This window comes from Monodon monoceros, unplaced genomic scaffold (assembly GCF_005190385.1).
Source record: "Monodon monoceros isolate NGI ecotype Baffin Bay Population unplaced genomic scaffold, NGI_Narwhal_1 Super_Scaffold_18, whole genome shotgun sequence".
In the NCBI taxonomy this organism is placed as follows: domain Eukaryota; kingdom Metazoa; phylum Chordata; class Mammalia; order Artiodactyla; family Monodontidae; genus Monodon; species Monodon monoceros.
Genome location: NW_021703774.1, coordinates 109,939,955 through 109,955,929, shown reverse-complemented (window position 1 = coordinate 109,955,929; position 15,975 = coordinate 109,939,955). Strand labels below are relative to the sequence as shown.

Here is a 15,975-nt window from a genome sequence, read left to right as displayed (position 1 = left end):
AAAGTGTCATCAGAAAGTCAGAACATCTTCCTTGGAAATTTTGATTAATTTACTCTTTTTTTAAATTAATTTTTATTGGAGTGTAATTGCTTTACAATGTTGTGTTAGCTTCTGCTGTACAGCAAAGTGAATCAGCTATATGTATACATATATTCTTCCTTTTTTGGATTTCCTTCCCATTTAGGTCACCATAATTTACTCTTTAAGATAATATTAATAACATTTGCTGGTGATTTGGAAGGAAAAAATTGATTAAAATGCTTTTTGGCTCTTGAATGTAGGGTTCCAGTCTTTGCTTAGTGAATCATAAGTGAACTAAAATGGAAGTATGATACTTTTGACCATAATGTATAAGATGTCAGATGTTTTGCCTTTAAATAAGACCAAAGTGCTGGGGTGCAAAATATAACCCTTGAAAAGCTTCATGTAAGCCCCTTTATTCTAATTTCTGAGGTTCCCTTGACACATCTTTATCTTATATAAGTTGTTGGGACAGAAGAAGTCGAAGGGAGAAGGACTGTTCTAGGTAAAATGCAGCAGAAAACCAACTTTTCAACTTCTCTGAGTTGAAAAACTCAAATGCATTAATTAATTTTCTGCCTACTTCCTACCTCCCCAACACACACAGACAGAGGCACAGACACACGCTAAGATAATTAATAGTGCTAGAAACTCCTTGAACAATTTGTCTCTATTTGCTTTTCTCTTCACGTAAAAGCACACATACACACAAACATTGTTATTAACTTTTGGAAGACATTAAAATTTCATTGTAATCGCTAATTTGTGTAGATATTAAAATATTTACATATGGCCTATAAAAACATTTCAATAAATTGACTAAACAAATTTGTTAAGAAGTAAATTTATGTGTGTGTTGTTTATATGTACACTTGTGATAAGTACATTTGTACAAGATTTCTAGGTTGTTTGACTTATAATATCTACATCAGCAAAGCAGTGCTATAATATTTGTATAACAAGCAGCTGCCCTATTGAACTAAATATTATAATAGTATTTATGATTATAGGATTCTAACTCATTTTTCCATAAATGCTTTCCAACAACCAACTACAGCTCAGGCCCTTTGCTAGACAATAAAGAAGCCACTGTTCGTCAAAAATCTGAGAGTAGGAGAAATGATTAGAAAACGACTTCATCTGATTGGTGCATACCATTCTAAGCAGTATAATGTTACTTCCTGTATCATACAACTTGGAGGTATTTGGGAGGCTATCTACATTTCTAGATACAAGAACATGGGTAAGGAGGAAGGTGCTTCCAGAGAGGAAGTTCCAGAAAGCAGTTTTAGACATCTAACGAACTTCTGAAAGACTACTGTCTCCCTGAGAATTCATGATGCTACTTTGGTATATCAGGGGCTTTAAAAGTTGTGTGAGAGTGCTGGGTGATTCTCATACCTCCTTACTAAGATTTGAGTATTATGGGTAATGGGTATACAATGGTATAGTGTTATATCTGGTTTTACGGATGGTTGGATAAGTGGGAGAAGACGTGGAGAAGACAGAGACCTCAAATTTTGTTACATGTCACAAGCAAAGATTGAGATTTTCATGTAAGTAAAGTTAGTACCTCCCTGGTAAATTAAAGTTAAAAGAAATTTGTTGAAAGGATGGATCACAAAATTAAAATAAAACCCAAATGAACCCACCAAAATCTTACATAGTAGAGAGGGGAACAGTACTACAAAGAAAAAACTGGATGGAGTTTCCAAAAGAAAGGTGACTTAGAAGGTTTTACCATATATATATATGATGTAAAACTTGTTTTGTTGTGTGTAGGAGATACATAAGTGAAAGCTTATTTTCCTGCATGTTTAAAAATAAAATTGATGATAACTTATCATAAATTTATTCCATAAACTCACCAAAGTTGGAGAAAAATCCAATGGTTTCATTATTTTTATTAATAAAAATGCATCTTCAGGGGAAAAGAATAATAAGATCTATTTGAGAGAAAATTTTGTGAAGTAATAGTCTGTGAAGAGAGAGTATATAGTTAAAATTCCTGAATGCCATGCATCTTAAACTTATTATATAAATTTTTATGTCCTAGTTTTGTGTACTTGCTTATACATTTTTGTGTATATTCTTATTTATTTTCCATGTGTATTTGCCCTGTTTCCCCAGATGATTTATTTCTCTGGGGAAGGCGTATGTTTACTACTTTTTAGTAGCACCTCGAGCACTGAATTGCGGAAAGCAGGTTTTCCTAGTGTTGAATAATTGCCTTTATTAGTCTTGCATTTTGAAAAATATGTCAGCCTACAATCTCAGTAAAAATGCAGGATTAAAAATGAATATAGAAAATCACATGCATGTTTCTCTGACATTAAATCACCCTGCTGTGTCAAATGTAGCACAAATGGCCTTTTAACAGGGGTCCTGTGCAAACAGTGGGTGATCAAAGCACACATGGGCAGCAACACCAAGTCACACTGCTGGTGTCAAGGACAATGTATTCTGAATTCTGTTTTGTATTACTTCTATGATATTGTGCCAGAAGACAAATATATAGACACAGGTATATACATATACATGTGCACAAATTTTACAGAAATTAAATAATTCATTCAAATAAATTATTTAAATGATTTAAAAATTCTTTTGTCAAACAGATTAATGGAACCTTGTTATTCAAAAGATAAATCATTTAAAATGAAGTGGCAAAGACTTCAAGGGCTAATAAAGGTTTTATGAGAGATAAACTTTTAATGAATTAATACTTTTGCATGTACTTATTTTCTATAAACATAAATATACACACAAATGCTTACAACGATATTTATATCAACATTTCTGACTGATTTTTTAAGAAAACAGTATTCACAGTGTTTGAAATAATGTATTTTTATAGATTTGGTTTATTAGGAGCTGATGGATTACAATTTACCAAGCAAAGTAGAGGAGGTTTAAATAATACTGCCATAGATATTATTATTTGTGTAATAAGATAAAATAAACGAACTTTTTTTCTATTTGTAACTTATATGAATCCAGTGATCATTAGTCTTGAACAATTTTATATATGCCTTTTTCCAGGGCTTGAAATGTATTTAGCACTCAAGTCTTTTTTGCTGTGGAGGTCTTAATCAGAAAGATATTTTGCTCTAGAAAATTATGGTGAACTAGTATTTGTATAACAAGACCTTAATACCCTGGGAAAAATTTTAAGGATTTTTATGAAGCTCAGTACACATTCTTCAGCTAAATTTTGGCATAGTTTCAGTTGAGACTCCAGTGAAATTCAATTGGTTTATTTTATAATTAAAAACAAGGAAATCATAGTAACAAAAATATATAATGTATAGCACTCGTGTTTATAATAGAAACATCCATAAAGAAAGAAACATGTTCTAACTTTTCTCATTACTCCAGAGGGAATTGCATCTTTAATCACACAAAGCACAACTGCTTTCTAATTTTGTTTAAAAAGTGTTTCAATACTTACAAAAACCAGATCAGGTTATTGTAAATCTAGAGCAAATTAGAATCATTGGCCTCTGCTCAGCTCTATGTAAGATTTCTATGTAAATCATAAACTTAATGGCATACTAAGACACACATCTGTTTCAGTTTTGTAGAAGTTAATAATCTAACTAGAGTATTTAAACACTTCTTTCATTAACTGGAAAATTCAGGCAAAGATAGACTTCCCTCAGTGATAAGGTGTAATATTTTACCTCTGAATTTTGATAAGCTATAAATCTACCTAAGTAGTTAAAGAGTTTTCTAAAGATTGAATTTAGTATCTATTTTTGACATCACATGATTTATTCCTGTATAGAAATATTCAATATAAACAGGCCAGCATTATCTTCTCAAATCTACATCTGCATAATTCTTTTTGATTTATATAAATCATATTTAAAATCATTTTGTAACAGGGCACTGGCAAGTAAACACTGAATAATTATATGAAATGTCAAAATTCATTAAAAAAATATTTTTCAGATTCCTTATTTGATTACCCATAAGTTTATTTTAAAATGATAAATGATAGTCTTCTGGGGATCCATATTATTTAAAAATAGTTTACATACTTTGATTTCTCAAACATTTACATTTTATAGCTAGCATTCTTTTCTCTGATTTTAACAAATTCAACTTTTCTCTGATTTTAACAGACTATAAATATTTTTCATGTTATTTCCACAATCTCTTTCCTTGAGACATGCCACTTCATATATAGCAGTAGCAGAGTATATTATAATGAATTATTGTGTTTCAATTATCATTAGATAATAAACAGGAAATTAGTTTTTCTTGCCGTGTATTCTACATTGTCTGAACAATTACATACACGTGGTTTGAATTTGGGTCATTAAATTAAGGTAGTAAGGACATAGTACTAATTAAATTGGTGTCATAAATTACAGTCCCATAATGAAGGGGAACACTCTTTTAATGCACTAATAATCCTCTTTAGTTATATTTTAGATATGTGATTTTGGTAACCAGGATAGTTGGATAAGAGTGTGGATGGTGTAGTGCAGCACATCTCCATCATTGAATCAAAATAATTCAAAGAATGTATTATCCAGGTGATAGTTTGGCAACTTCTTTTTAATGTAGAATAGCTGGAGAGATTATGTGTTTTTATTGTTTAACCTAAATCAGAATTTCTTCATTGAATATCACTCAACAAAACCTTATCATTACCAAATCATTTCAGTATCTCTTTGAGATATCGATGACATTTTAGTATGATTCTAAATTTGGATGCTAATTAAAAGAAAAAAAAAAGATTCTTTTCTAATGCACTTTTACTTATCACAAAAACGTATGCCTATTACATCATTGTTTGGCCTAGGACCTAAGTGATGGATTTCATAGTGACTTTAAGAATGCATTGTAAAGAGTTGCAATAAGTTGAAAACTTAAAGATTTAAATTATTCTTGAAAATAGAGATGGCAACATTCTATTATCAAGAAACTATGATGAGAACTTGGTTGAGAAGAAAAATCTCTGCAAATTGCTGTTCTAGTTTCCACATGCTCAAATTTATTTTTATTAAAATATATACAACCAATAAAGGCCTTTTAAAAATACAGTAAAAAAGATAAGTGTAGTTAAAAAATAACCATCATATTAATTAGAGGACAAAATAATGAATAATGTTAGTAATAGCTTATACGATCAAAAAGTCAAGGTCAAACATCTCATGTTACACAATTTTAGATTAACAAATATTTTCAAAACTGTACCAAAGCAATTTTGTGTTTAAAAATACTAAGATCACATATTTCAGTTATCATTTTATGCTGTATCATTAGGATAACTTCAATGTATTCTAATATGATATATTAGAAGTGTTATATATCTTTGACTTACTTTCTAAAATGCAAAGAGGGCATTTGTGAATTTGTTTCCTGACTCTTAAAAGCCTTTTGCAAGTTTTGCCATACTACAGTGAACTATGACATGAATAATCAAAGTCATATTCTCAGAGGCACTAAAAATTCAATTTAAACTTGCGTGAAATTGCTATTTCACAAAGACTTGTGCTTTTAGGTTACTTTTAGTTTAACAATTAAAAAAATTAAAGAAATTTCATGTTTTTTTTTTTTTTTAAGAAGATGTTGGGGGTAGGAGTTTATTAATTAATTAATTTATTTTTGCTGTGTTGGGTCTTCGTTTCTGTGCGCAGGCTATCTCTAGTTGTGGCAAGCGGGGACCACTCTTCATTGCGGTGCGCGGGCCTCTCACTGTTGCGGCCTCTCTTGTTGTGGAGCACAGGCTCCAGACACGCAGGCTCAGTAGTTGTGGCTCACGGGCCTAGTTGCTCCGCGGCATGTGGGATCTTCCCGGACCAGGGCTCGAACCCGTGTGCCCTGCATTAGCAGGCAGATTCTCAACCACTGCGCCACCAGGGAAGCCCCTCACCTGTATTGTTGACAGAGGTTTGCATGTATAGAAAAGGGACGAGGAGGCTCAATTTTAAACTACATACTTTAGTAAGAAAACATTTGGTTATGAGAATTTATGATGAAAAAATAATTATAAGAAGTCATAGACAGCTTCCTATAAAATGAGTGTTCTTATAGTTACACTTCCTGGTTTGACAGAAACATTGCTAGAAGACCTATAAGACACGATTATAGAAAATCCTCAAGGTGCAGATATTACCAACAATTATGAGAATAATCTATGCGAAAGCAATAAAGACTGACTTTGAGTTGGGTAAGACTCAGTGAAGCAATATTATGAGGGGCAACTTTTTTTTTTTTTTTGCGGTACACAGGCCTCTCACTGTGTGGCCTCTCCCGTTGCGGAGCACAGGCTCCGGACGCGCAGGCTCAGCTGCCATGGCTCACGGGCCCAGCCGCTCTGCAGCATCTTCCGGGACGGGGACACGAACCCGTGTCCCCTGCATCGGCAGGCGGACTCTCAACCACTGCGCCACCAGGGAAACCCGAGGGGCAACTTTTTTAACTCGCTTACTTTTGAGTATCATAATGGTATAAAAATTGTATAATCCATTATACACAGTTAGACATATATAAATACTCTAACCACACAGAAAGAGTCAAGCTACCAGTTGTTTTGGTGGATATTTTTAAGAAGTATTAATTACAAACTGATAGTTATTTAATAATATATGTGATCAGGTACTTCTAAATAATATCATTAAGTACAGCACACCATAATCATATTTATAACACAGTTTAAACTATCATTATTTTTGGAGACTGCATCTCTACATTTTAGATAGGGTTTGGCCTTCTTGGACCAAGATTTACTCAGCCTGGAGAGAACTGGGAGAAGAATTAAAAGCTTATTGGAAAAAAAAAAAAAAAAAAAAAAAAAAGAAAAAGAAAAAGCTTATTGGCTTTCCCAATTGCTTTCATATGTTTATTCTCGCATGGAAAATGAGTTCTGATTTCTTTTCAGCCTACATGCATGGCAAAACTGAAACGAAAAACAATGCTAGGAACTTTCAACGAGTTCTAGTTAAGTCTGGGTATTCACATAATTGCTTTGATCTGCTCTAGAGCTTTAAAAGATTTATTTTCTAGAGTAGGGAAAACGTTTCAGCACTAAGCAACATTGAACAGTAACGAAGAAAAGGGAACACAAAGTTTAGGATGAAATCTAGCTAATTTTATTTCTATTTCTGTATTAGAAACTAGAGCAGTTTCACATGTTTTTATTTGTTTTGTTTTAGAACTTTCACAGAGCTCTCTCATCAAAGGCAAAAATAATGAATACAATCTATTCTCACTGGTAGTTCTCTACAGCTTGTAGCTCAAACTTCACACAATTTCTGATCCAGCATCAAGTCCTGGATCCTCTCTCTGCCCCACCCAAGTCCACCTCCATGTGGCCCCTTTTAGAACTGGCTTACCTATGTCCAAGTTTGCCAGGGTGGGGCATTGAAGAGGTTACTGTGTTCTACTGGCTTATACTAACCGCGATACTTTGCAACCACGCCCATTTTCATACTTTTTCAGATTCGCTAAATTGGTACCCATACTATTAGCATTCATATTTGTATTTTGACAAGTACCTCATCACTTCCCTCTAAATGAAGATGCCTGGATGGTAAATAGCTTTAAAAATTAGCACAATTTCTGTATCAGAAATATGTGAATCCATTGAATAAAATAATCTTTAGTTTCATAAAGATGTTTAAATTAAAAACATGAGTTTCTACAGTTGGAAAAAACATGTATGGTTAAAATGTTTGAAGCCCATCAATCTCTCAAACCACATAAGCTAATGAGTTCCTTCTGTTTTCTTTGAATGAAATCACCATGCGTGGTTAGATGTTGATTTAACATAAAACAAATGGAAATGGGTGTTTCCTTTGTCCTTTGTAGAATTTATTTTTAAAAACAATTAGCAAGTATTATGAATAAGTCAATGATTTTGCCATTACTTAAATAATAGTACAGATTGTGTAGTTAAATTGATTGGATTGCAGGGAATGCATAACATATTCCAACTCCCCTTAGCTTGCTAACATCTGTGGACATTATTAAGTTTCTCATTTCATTTTTTTCTACCATAACACCTGTATTGTTATAAATTATGTTTTGAATTGTCATGAAGTGTCAGACAAATTATGTTTTCTGGATGTGTGTGTGTGTCATTTAAGTGTTCTTTTGTAATGGCAGGTTTGTGGCTAACAGCTTAATCTTGAATGTATCAATGTAATTAAAAGTTCTGTTTCAATTCTTTGTGGATGAAAAGAAGGTTGAAGCATTATTATGTGTAAAGTGCAAGGAAAGAATTAAAAATTCTTTAATATTTAAAACATTATCCTAGAGAAGGGATACATTTAGATATAATTATAAAAACAGCAAGCTTATTATATGCTTATGAAAAAAGTGTTGAACTCTTTGAACTCTATAAAATACATATACTATTGAGTTAAAATTAAAAACTTGTTTGAGGCATTTCCCACTCCCTATAGATTTAACCCACTTCTGACAATTTCTTTCCCCTCCCATGCATCCTCCTTTTTTTGTAGTCTCTTCAGGAACATAGTGGAGAGTGACTCACTTATGTCCTGAGCGTCAAAATGCATCAGACCTAAGAAGTGAAGACAGTGGGTTCTTCCTGAGATTCTTTCTGAGAGAGTTAAATAAACAAGTAAATGAGCCAACATATGGGCAGCTTAATTCAGGCAAAATTTTCTATTGATTACTTACTAAACTTACTAAATAAAAACCTGAGCCCAAGTTCTGCCTCCCCAAAGAAAATATCATTAAACTGATCCATGCACTCATTGGGACTTCATGAGAATCATGCCTAGATGAATGAAAAATCTTCAAAGATGAACAAAAGAAAGGGCTAAAATTTTTCGGTAAATGCAAATTATCAGTTTGACATATCTTGGCTTACAATACTGAATAAAATAATTTTAAATTCCAAGGGAGACTGTGATATAAATGACCACTGAGGTCTGAGAATCTATAAGTCTTCCTTCTTTTCAACTACTTTAAAGAAGCCTGATTTAGTTTTCCTAGGTAGATCTGTCGTATCTATAAATTTTGACAGATGTAACAACGAAATAAGGTTTCACACTAGCTCTGCATAAGTGTTTTTTTTTTTTCTAGACTAGTTTATATCCTGCACCGATAATATTTGAATTATGTTATCTAAGAAATTCCAAATGGAAGTGTTCATGTAGTTTAAAGCACCAATGCTCTATGTGGCTCCTCTTATCTTTTGTATTGGTGAGAATGTTAAAACATCAATACATTAAGTAGAAAAAAATTTGATCATCAAGGATTCTTCTTTGAACCTGAGAATTATAATGAATCAACCAAAAGAGCATGTTTCAGTTATTTGCACATATGTACTTTTAACTTGATTTTTTACAAGTTGAGAGAAAACTTGACTAATAGCTGGATTTACCTTAGTACTACAAATATCTGGCTTTCAGACAAAATATAGGTATTTAGAGTCTTCATGTCTTTTGAACAATCTGCTGTTGACATTTTAATAACACTGTTGTTTGAAATGATTTCTGACGTATGATGACTGCAACATACCCACAGCAACAAAAAGTACATATTGTTTCTGAAAGCGAAGAAGCTCAAGTTTCATCCTATTTTCTAGAGATTTTAAGTCTTGGAGAATGTTTTTCTTGAAAACCAATGCAAACAAGCTTCTTTAATTGATGCCTTCATTCATTAGTATAAACAGTGATTTAGACATACATTTTAGCTCAGAAATTTTGTAATTAAAAAAAAAATCCAGGTTTGATTTTACTCGTATGCAAAGGACACAACTGGCTTTCGAACATTTTTCAAGCACGATTTTCTCCGACGTGGTCTATTCTCTTTAGTTTAGGTCCATCGTAGGCGCTGTCTGGCTGCTTGGTAACACTGCCAACAGAGAGGCGCAAGGAAGTGTGGTCAGAGGACAAGAGCAAAAGCAGTTTCAATGTAAGGAAATGAGGGAAACAGACCTAAACAGCACGATGAATGCACTTGCGAGTAAAGCCTTGTAGTCTCCTTTCCTTCCTTTGCTTGTCCTGGTGGGTTTAATCAAAAACAAACAAAACGCTCTTGTGAAATATAGTCAATAAAGTCAAAGTTTGGCTAGCTCTCTGTAACTACAAAGAAAAAGTCATCGCAATTTAAAAAAAATGTAACTTTCATTAACGAGCCCGCCGGAAATCTCAGGTATCAAAGACGCATTAACCATGGAGCGTCCCCCGCGCGCCCCAGCCGGACGGAGGCAGCCGAGGCGAACAGACGTTCTTTCTCCTCCGAGCAGTCACACAAAAGGAGGGCCGCGGAAACGAAAAGTTTAGGGGCCTCCGGCTCGCCGCGCGGAGAAAAGGGAAAACCTGGAGACGGGGTGGGTAAAAGACGCATCCTGGGCGCCTCTCCGAAGTGCTGGCTAGGAGAGAGCTCCTGAGCCTGGAGGGGAGAGGGGAGGAGACCCCGAGTTCCGGGCCAGCCCCCTGCCCCCCGCCTCGGAGGCCGGAGCGCCGCGCTCTCCCAAATACCTTTCACTCCGTTCCAGAAATAAAATAAATGTTTTTAAAGTGCGTGTGTGTGGACAGGATGGACAGCGCGCGCCGCCGGAGCGCGCGGAGGACCGAGCGCGCAGTGAGTGGAGTTTGGGGAGGTGGGGCTCGGGATGGAATGGGTGTGTTGACGCTGGGGGCTGGATGCGGAGCCCCGAGACCCGGGGGGGCGACCCGATGGGGAGGAGAGGAGGGGCGCTAGCCACCGCAGGCCGCCTCCGAGGCGCGTTCAGCGGCCGTGCGCGCGCGTCCCTCGCCGCCGCCGCCGCCGCCGCCCGGACAGCCCTGCGGCCGCCCCGCCGGCGGAGCCGGGGCCGGCCAGTTCTCGGGCGGCTGCTGGGCCACCGCCACCCGAACAGCTCGAACCCGTAAGTGTCCGCTTTCGCTCTCCTCCGCCTTGCTCGGGTGCACCACCGACGCAGCTGCTCAAATGGGGTGGAAAATGGCCATTGGGCGGCACTGAGTTATAGACTATCTGCTCCACGTTTTGTACTTAGCTGCCTGTAATCTTCTTTTGAGTTTGCCTGAGCCCCTTGCTGGAAAAATCAGGAGGGAGAGGTTTGGTCTTTGCCGCTGTACAAGTTAATATGTTTATATGATTAGGCGAACTCGCGGGGGTGGGGAGGTGGAGATCTGGGGTGGAGGAGGTGTTGGAAGAGGAGGAGGAGGAGGAGGAAGAGAAGGAGGCTGGGAGGTGACTCCAGTTCAGACCTCGCGGAGAGTCTGTGTCAGGACTTCACACTCCCCCGTCTCTCTCCCTCGCTCCCTCTCTCTCCCTCACACTCTCTCCGCTCACACACTCACACACGCAGAGGTACCGGAGCGAAATTGGGAGCTTACCGGAGAATCCTTGGGACCGTTGCGGGGGGGGAGGGCACCTCCCCTCCGTTGCTGTGCGTCGCGTGTCTCGTCCCTACACCTCCCCGCTTCCCCGAACCCCAGTCCTCGCCTTCAGCCAGTCTTGGGGCAGCGGCCACCGCTCAGCCTCGGCCCGGAGACCCGAAATGTGAGGAGGGGCCGCTGCAGTCTCCCGCCCCAGGCCGCAGGGTCGGCTCGAGGGATGCCAGCCGGCCGGCGCGGACGGCGGGCTGAGGGGCTTCGCCTGACGAACTGAGTTGGCCTCGCGCCGCCAGCGTCTGCCCGCCCCTCCCGCGTCTGCAGCTCGGAGGGGACTCCCAAGTCTGCGCACCTCTGTCGAGCTTTTTGCCTCTGCCACCCCTTTCGCTCTGCTTCCCGAATTTCTTATCTTTCCGAGGGAGCGTGCGGTCTGGGGGCGCGTGCGCGTGTGCAAAAGACTCTTCTCGCGGAGCGGCGTGTGGGAAACTGCAGGAAAATGTTGACCTAACCCCAGGAGCCGCCCGGCGCTGGCTGCTTGGCTGGAGGAGGAGGCGGCGGCGGCGGCGGCGGCCAAGCAGGAGGACGCGCTGAGCCACGGCGCTGCTTCCCGCTCGGACTCTGCGGCCGGCGACCCGCTCGCGGCCGGCCTGGACCCTCGCCGGCCCGGGTGGCCGCTGCCCTCTGCGCCTCTCTCCGCGCGGCCCCCGCGCCAGACGGCCCGCCCCCGGGGGCGCGCTCGCAGACCGAGGTAAGAGCCGTGGGAGCGAACAATGTGCCTCTGTGCCGGGCTACGGAGACCTGTTTGCTTTGCGCCTCCCGCCCTGGGGTGGATGCTGGAGGTGGAGGGAGCCGCGGGTGAGTTGGGGCTCGGCTGTTTGTTTATGTTCGGCCGGGCCAAGGGGGAGACCCGCGCCGGCTCGGGTTGCTCGCCCCCTCCTCTTCCTCCCCCTCCTCGGAAATCGATCCGCAGAACTCCCCTTCCCGTCCAGTCTGCTGCTGCTTCGCCCTGCAAGCGTAGGGACGCTCACTTGGCTGTAGTCTAGTTGCAGGGGGCTCCGGGAGGAGAGGGGAGGGTAGGATTGGGTTCGGCATGTTTTGATTTACTGAAAGCCTGGGTCAGAAGGTGCCGTTCGCTTTTTCACAGCCCGTCTGGGGAGGGGAAGGTGGGGCGCACCCTCGGTGGGGCCGGAGGCCGGGAGGTGAGCGCGCCCCTGTTCCCCCGCCTCAGCTGCCTGCAGACCCGTGCCGGGCTGTGAGTGGAGCGGGGAGGCCGAGCGCTGGGAGAGAGTTCTGGGCAAGTGGACGGGGGTGAGGAGGGGGGATGGGGGGATGGGATGAGTTGTTGCGGGTGGTTTCTTCTTGTCGGTTAGGTGGCGGGGAGAGGCGAGGATGTCAGCAAAGCGCAGCCAGATGTGGCCGGGCCAGCACTGTGGCTGGCAGCGATTAGGGGCGGCGCAGCGGGGCCGGGCACCCGGCAGGCTCTGGGGAGGCCGAGTGCCTCCCGCGCCTGCAGTGAGAGGGCAGCAGCGGGCCGCGCTGGGCCTGCGGGCGAAGTTATGGGGTGTGGGCTTCTGGGCTTGGCGTTGGGGCTGCGAGTCTCTGGAAGCCTGGTCTGTGGGAGCCGGGTGCCGGGTGGGGTGCGACGGGGGAAAACGGCGTGGGAGTGGCGCGAGGCCGGGGAGGCCACCCCCCCGCCACCGGCGCTAACCGAGCGTGGGCTCGTTGCTTGGCTGGGGCTACACGACCCTCTGGTGGAGAGGCGGGGGCGAGGGAAGCGACGAAAGCGCCGCAGCGCTGGGGAGGCACTCCTGCGAGAGTCCTTCGCTTGGGATCTGGAAAGTTTGTTCCTTTCGCCAGACTGCGGGGTTTGGGTTAGGGGAGATCGCTGGAAGCTTTACTTTGTGCCAAAGTGTCAATGAGCGGCGGCTAAGGAACGTATGTCTCTATTCATATTTATTTTTGTATCCTCTGCTCACTCCGTCCCCTGAAAGCGTAGTTGGAGGGGCAAGTCCTGCGGTGTCCGTCTTCTTTCCCCACCTTCTGTGGACTCCTCCCCCCTCATCCTTTTCCCCTTCTCTGGCCCCCCCATTCCGTTCTTCCTGATGCAAACTGTTGTCTCAGATTCAGACCCGGGAAATGTTTTCCTCCTGTTTCTTGAAAGGTGTCAGGCTGCTTAGCAGCTTCTCCAAGCAGCCTGGGAGCGTCTGAGCCACAGCCACCAGCCATATGGTTCCCGTTACAAAGGCCAGGTTCTTAGGCACTCTCCTCCTCGCCCCCGCCCCCAATTCTTAAATTTTCTTTTGCATTCTTTACACTATGTGTACTTCTCTTTTCCAGAGGCGTACATTTAACGGACGTTGGTTGGTCCATTCATTTCCCTGGCAGTGTTTGTCTGGAACGGGCCCCACCGAGTTTGCTCTTTGCTCAACTCGAGTTGCACAATGAGGAAAAGTCACATCCGTTTGGTAAATGATTGCCTGTTGGGATGTCTCTTACTAAATCAAGTTTGATCTTGGGCAAACCTTAAAAGACAGGCACTAAGGAGGCAATCTGCCTCTATAGCAGAAAAATAGAATAGTTTGTGTGGTGTCTTTGGCAACATTCCCAGTTGTGATGGGACTCTTGACCTAGGTAAAAGGTAACTTTGTAACTTAAATTTAGTATCTAAGAAAACCTACTTCTGTTCAGGTGTGTTATGGAACTTTTTGGTGTCCCTCCCTCCACCCTCCAATACATTTATGCATAATAGAATACTGCAGAACAAATGTTCTGTTGTTTAGTTCCTTCAGACATTCCGATTCTCTCCTTTTGTTACTTGCCTCTAAAAGAGGTGCCATTTCACATCATTCTGCACAAATTGTTTGAATTAATGCAAGTGTGAATTCTTACCATTTGAAGGGGACCATTAGCATATCAAAGGTTTCTTAGCTTCAGCTCAATTGAGAAAACTTCAGCCTGTCTTCCATTTGCTTCCAAGTGGAGGCCCAAAGGGCAATGAGAATTGTAAAGGGTAAAAATAGGGAGGTGGATTCAGGCTGTGTTTCTGAAGTTTTACTGTTTTGTAATTATGTGAGGGAAAAACATTGTCTCTTGCTGTGGAGCCCTTCCAAATGGAAAGACAATTATCTTCTATTGATAAATGGTTTGTTCCTACAAAAAGAGTGACCTTTTATTTTATGATAGTGACTGTTGCCTGTCTTGTGGTCCCTTCAGTGGAAGAGAGAGTGAGAGAGCTTTTCCTTCTAACTTAATACTTTTCTAGGGCCTATACTTTGTTATATTAGTAAAATGGCTGAGAAAGTCTTTTAATTAATGTATAAAACAATAGAAATCTTGTAATAAGAGGACACTTTTATACCTAGGAAACTTTATTTTTAATATACTTGTTAAATTAATAGGTAAAAAAAAGTCAGTGGAGAGTTTTGAGTATTAAAAACTCAACATGGACTTGTTAACGCAACTTCTGTTGCCAGTGTAAGTTTGAAACAGATTTCTAAGTGATACTCAAATTTTTCATGAATTTCATATGGAGATAATTGTTTGAATATTGATTGTTTTGTCTCAAAATTTTTGTATTTTACCTAACAGTAAACTCTAGAGGTCAGCTTAAAGGAGGTTTTTCTTAATATATATAGCTAGAGTATACTAATGCTGTTTTACATTTGCAGAGAGATACGTTCTCTGAATTTCTTTTAACAACTCAATATGCATGAATGAAGAAACAAATAAGAACAAGTACTTGGGTCATTTTATGGCAAGCAGATGGGTCAAGGGAGAACTTTTATCTTCAACTTCTGGGGAAATATTGGTTTTATTTATTTAGCTTTAGATTTCCTAAAACCTAGTTTTAAGATGAAAGTGAATCTCAGGGACGGTTTGGAGATTTGTAAGCGCATATTTTTTATAGTTTTACCTTTGATGGTTGGTTGATTTTGAACGTGAATTGATATCCCTTCATTAGAGGGTTTTCTTTTACACATGTTCAGAACTCCTTTTTTTTCTTTTAAAAGTGAAAATTAATAAAAAGTTTTGGAGGGAAAAATAATCATTAATCACCTAACATTTTTAGTCTTCAGTGTAATAGGATAATACTTTTTTTCAGATTAAGATGAGGATTTTTTAGTGGCATTCAAATTGTATCTTATTACCCTGAAATCATTTTATGATAGTTTATTTATCTGATCTCTTCAGTTGTCTAAGAGCTACTTTCGAGGTAAAAAGGCCCACATTGATGTAATTGCTATTATTGCACTTAAGTTGCTGTTAACTAGTCTGCTTTGAATGCAGAGTGCTATAAAGAAAACACATTATCCTTTAGAGCTGTTAGTGATGATCTAAAAATTGTCTTGAAAACATTACTCTTCATTTTATATGATGGTGATCGTGAATTCCGCAAGTCTCTAAAGATGTAAAATGCAGTGAAAAGATTTTTCAACATTTAGATGACAAAATTGGACTACTTAGAGAAAAAAATTAATGTGTTGTAGAAGCACTTCAGCTGCCATTTTCAGTCACTGGGTTACTATGTGTTGGCAACAGAAAGCAAATTTAGAAATGCAGATAGCTCTGGGAGCAGGTAGTTGGGGAAATCAGAATATTGAATCGTGGGGTAAAACAAACCAATTAC

The 15,975-nt window shown here is 40.2% G+C and overlaps 1 protein-coding gene across 10 annotated transcripts in view; it reads left to right on the top strand.

The window, feature by feature from the left end:
• The window catches only part of ADGRL2 (adhesion G protein-coupled receptor L2), a 213,208-nt gene that overhangs the window by 22,939 nt on the left and 174,294 nt on the right, over positions 1–15,975 (top strand). For 2 of the 10 annotated variants that reach the window (XM_029230771.1, XM_029230780.1), the window contains exon 1: positions 10,010–10,339. The exons of 1 other annotated variant lie outside the window; for it this stretch is intronic. The gene's annotated coding sequence lies outside the window, so the exon portion shown is untranslated. 7 more of the 10 variants (XM_029230777.1, XM_029230779.1, XM_029230778.1 and 4 more) reach the window with 6 other exon arrangements.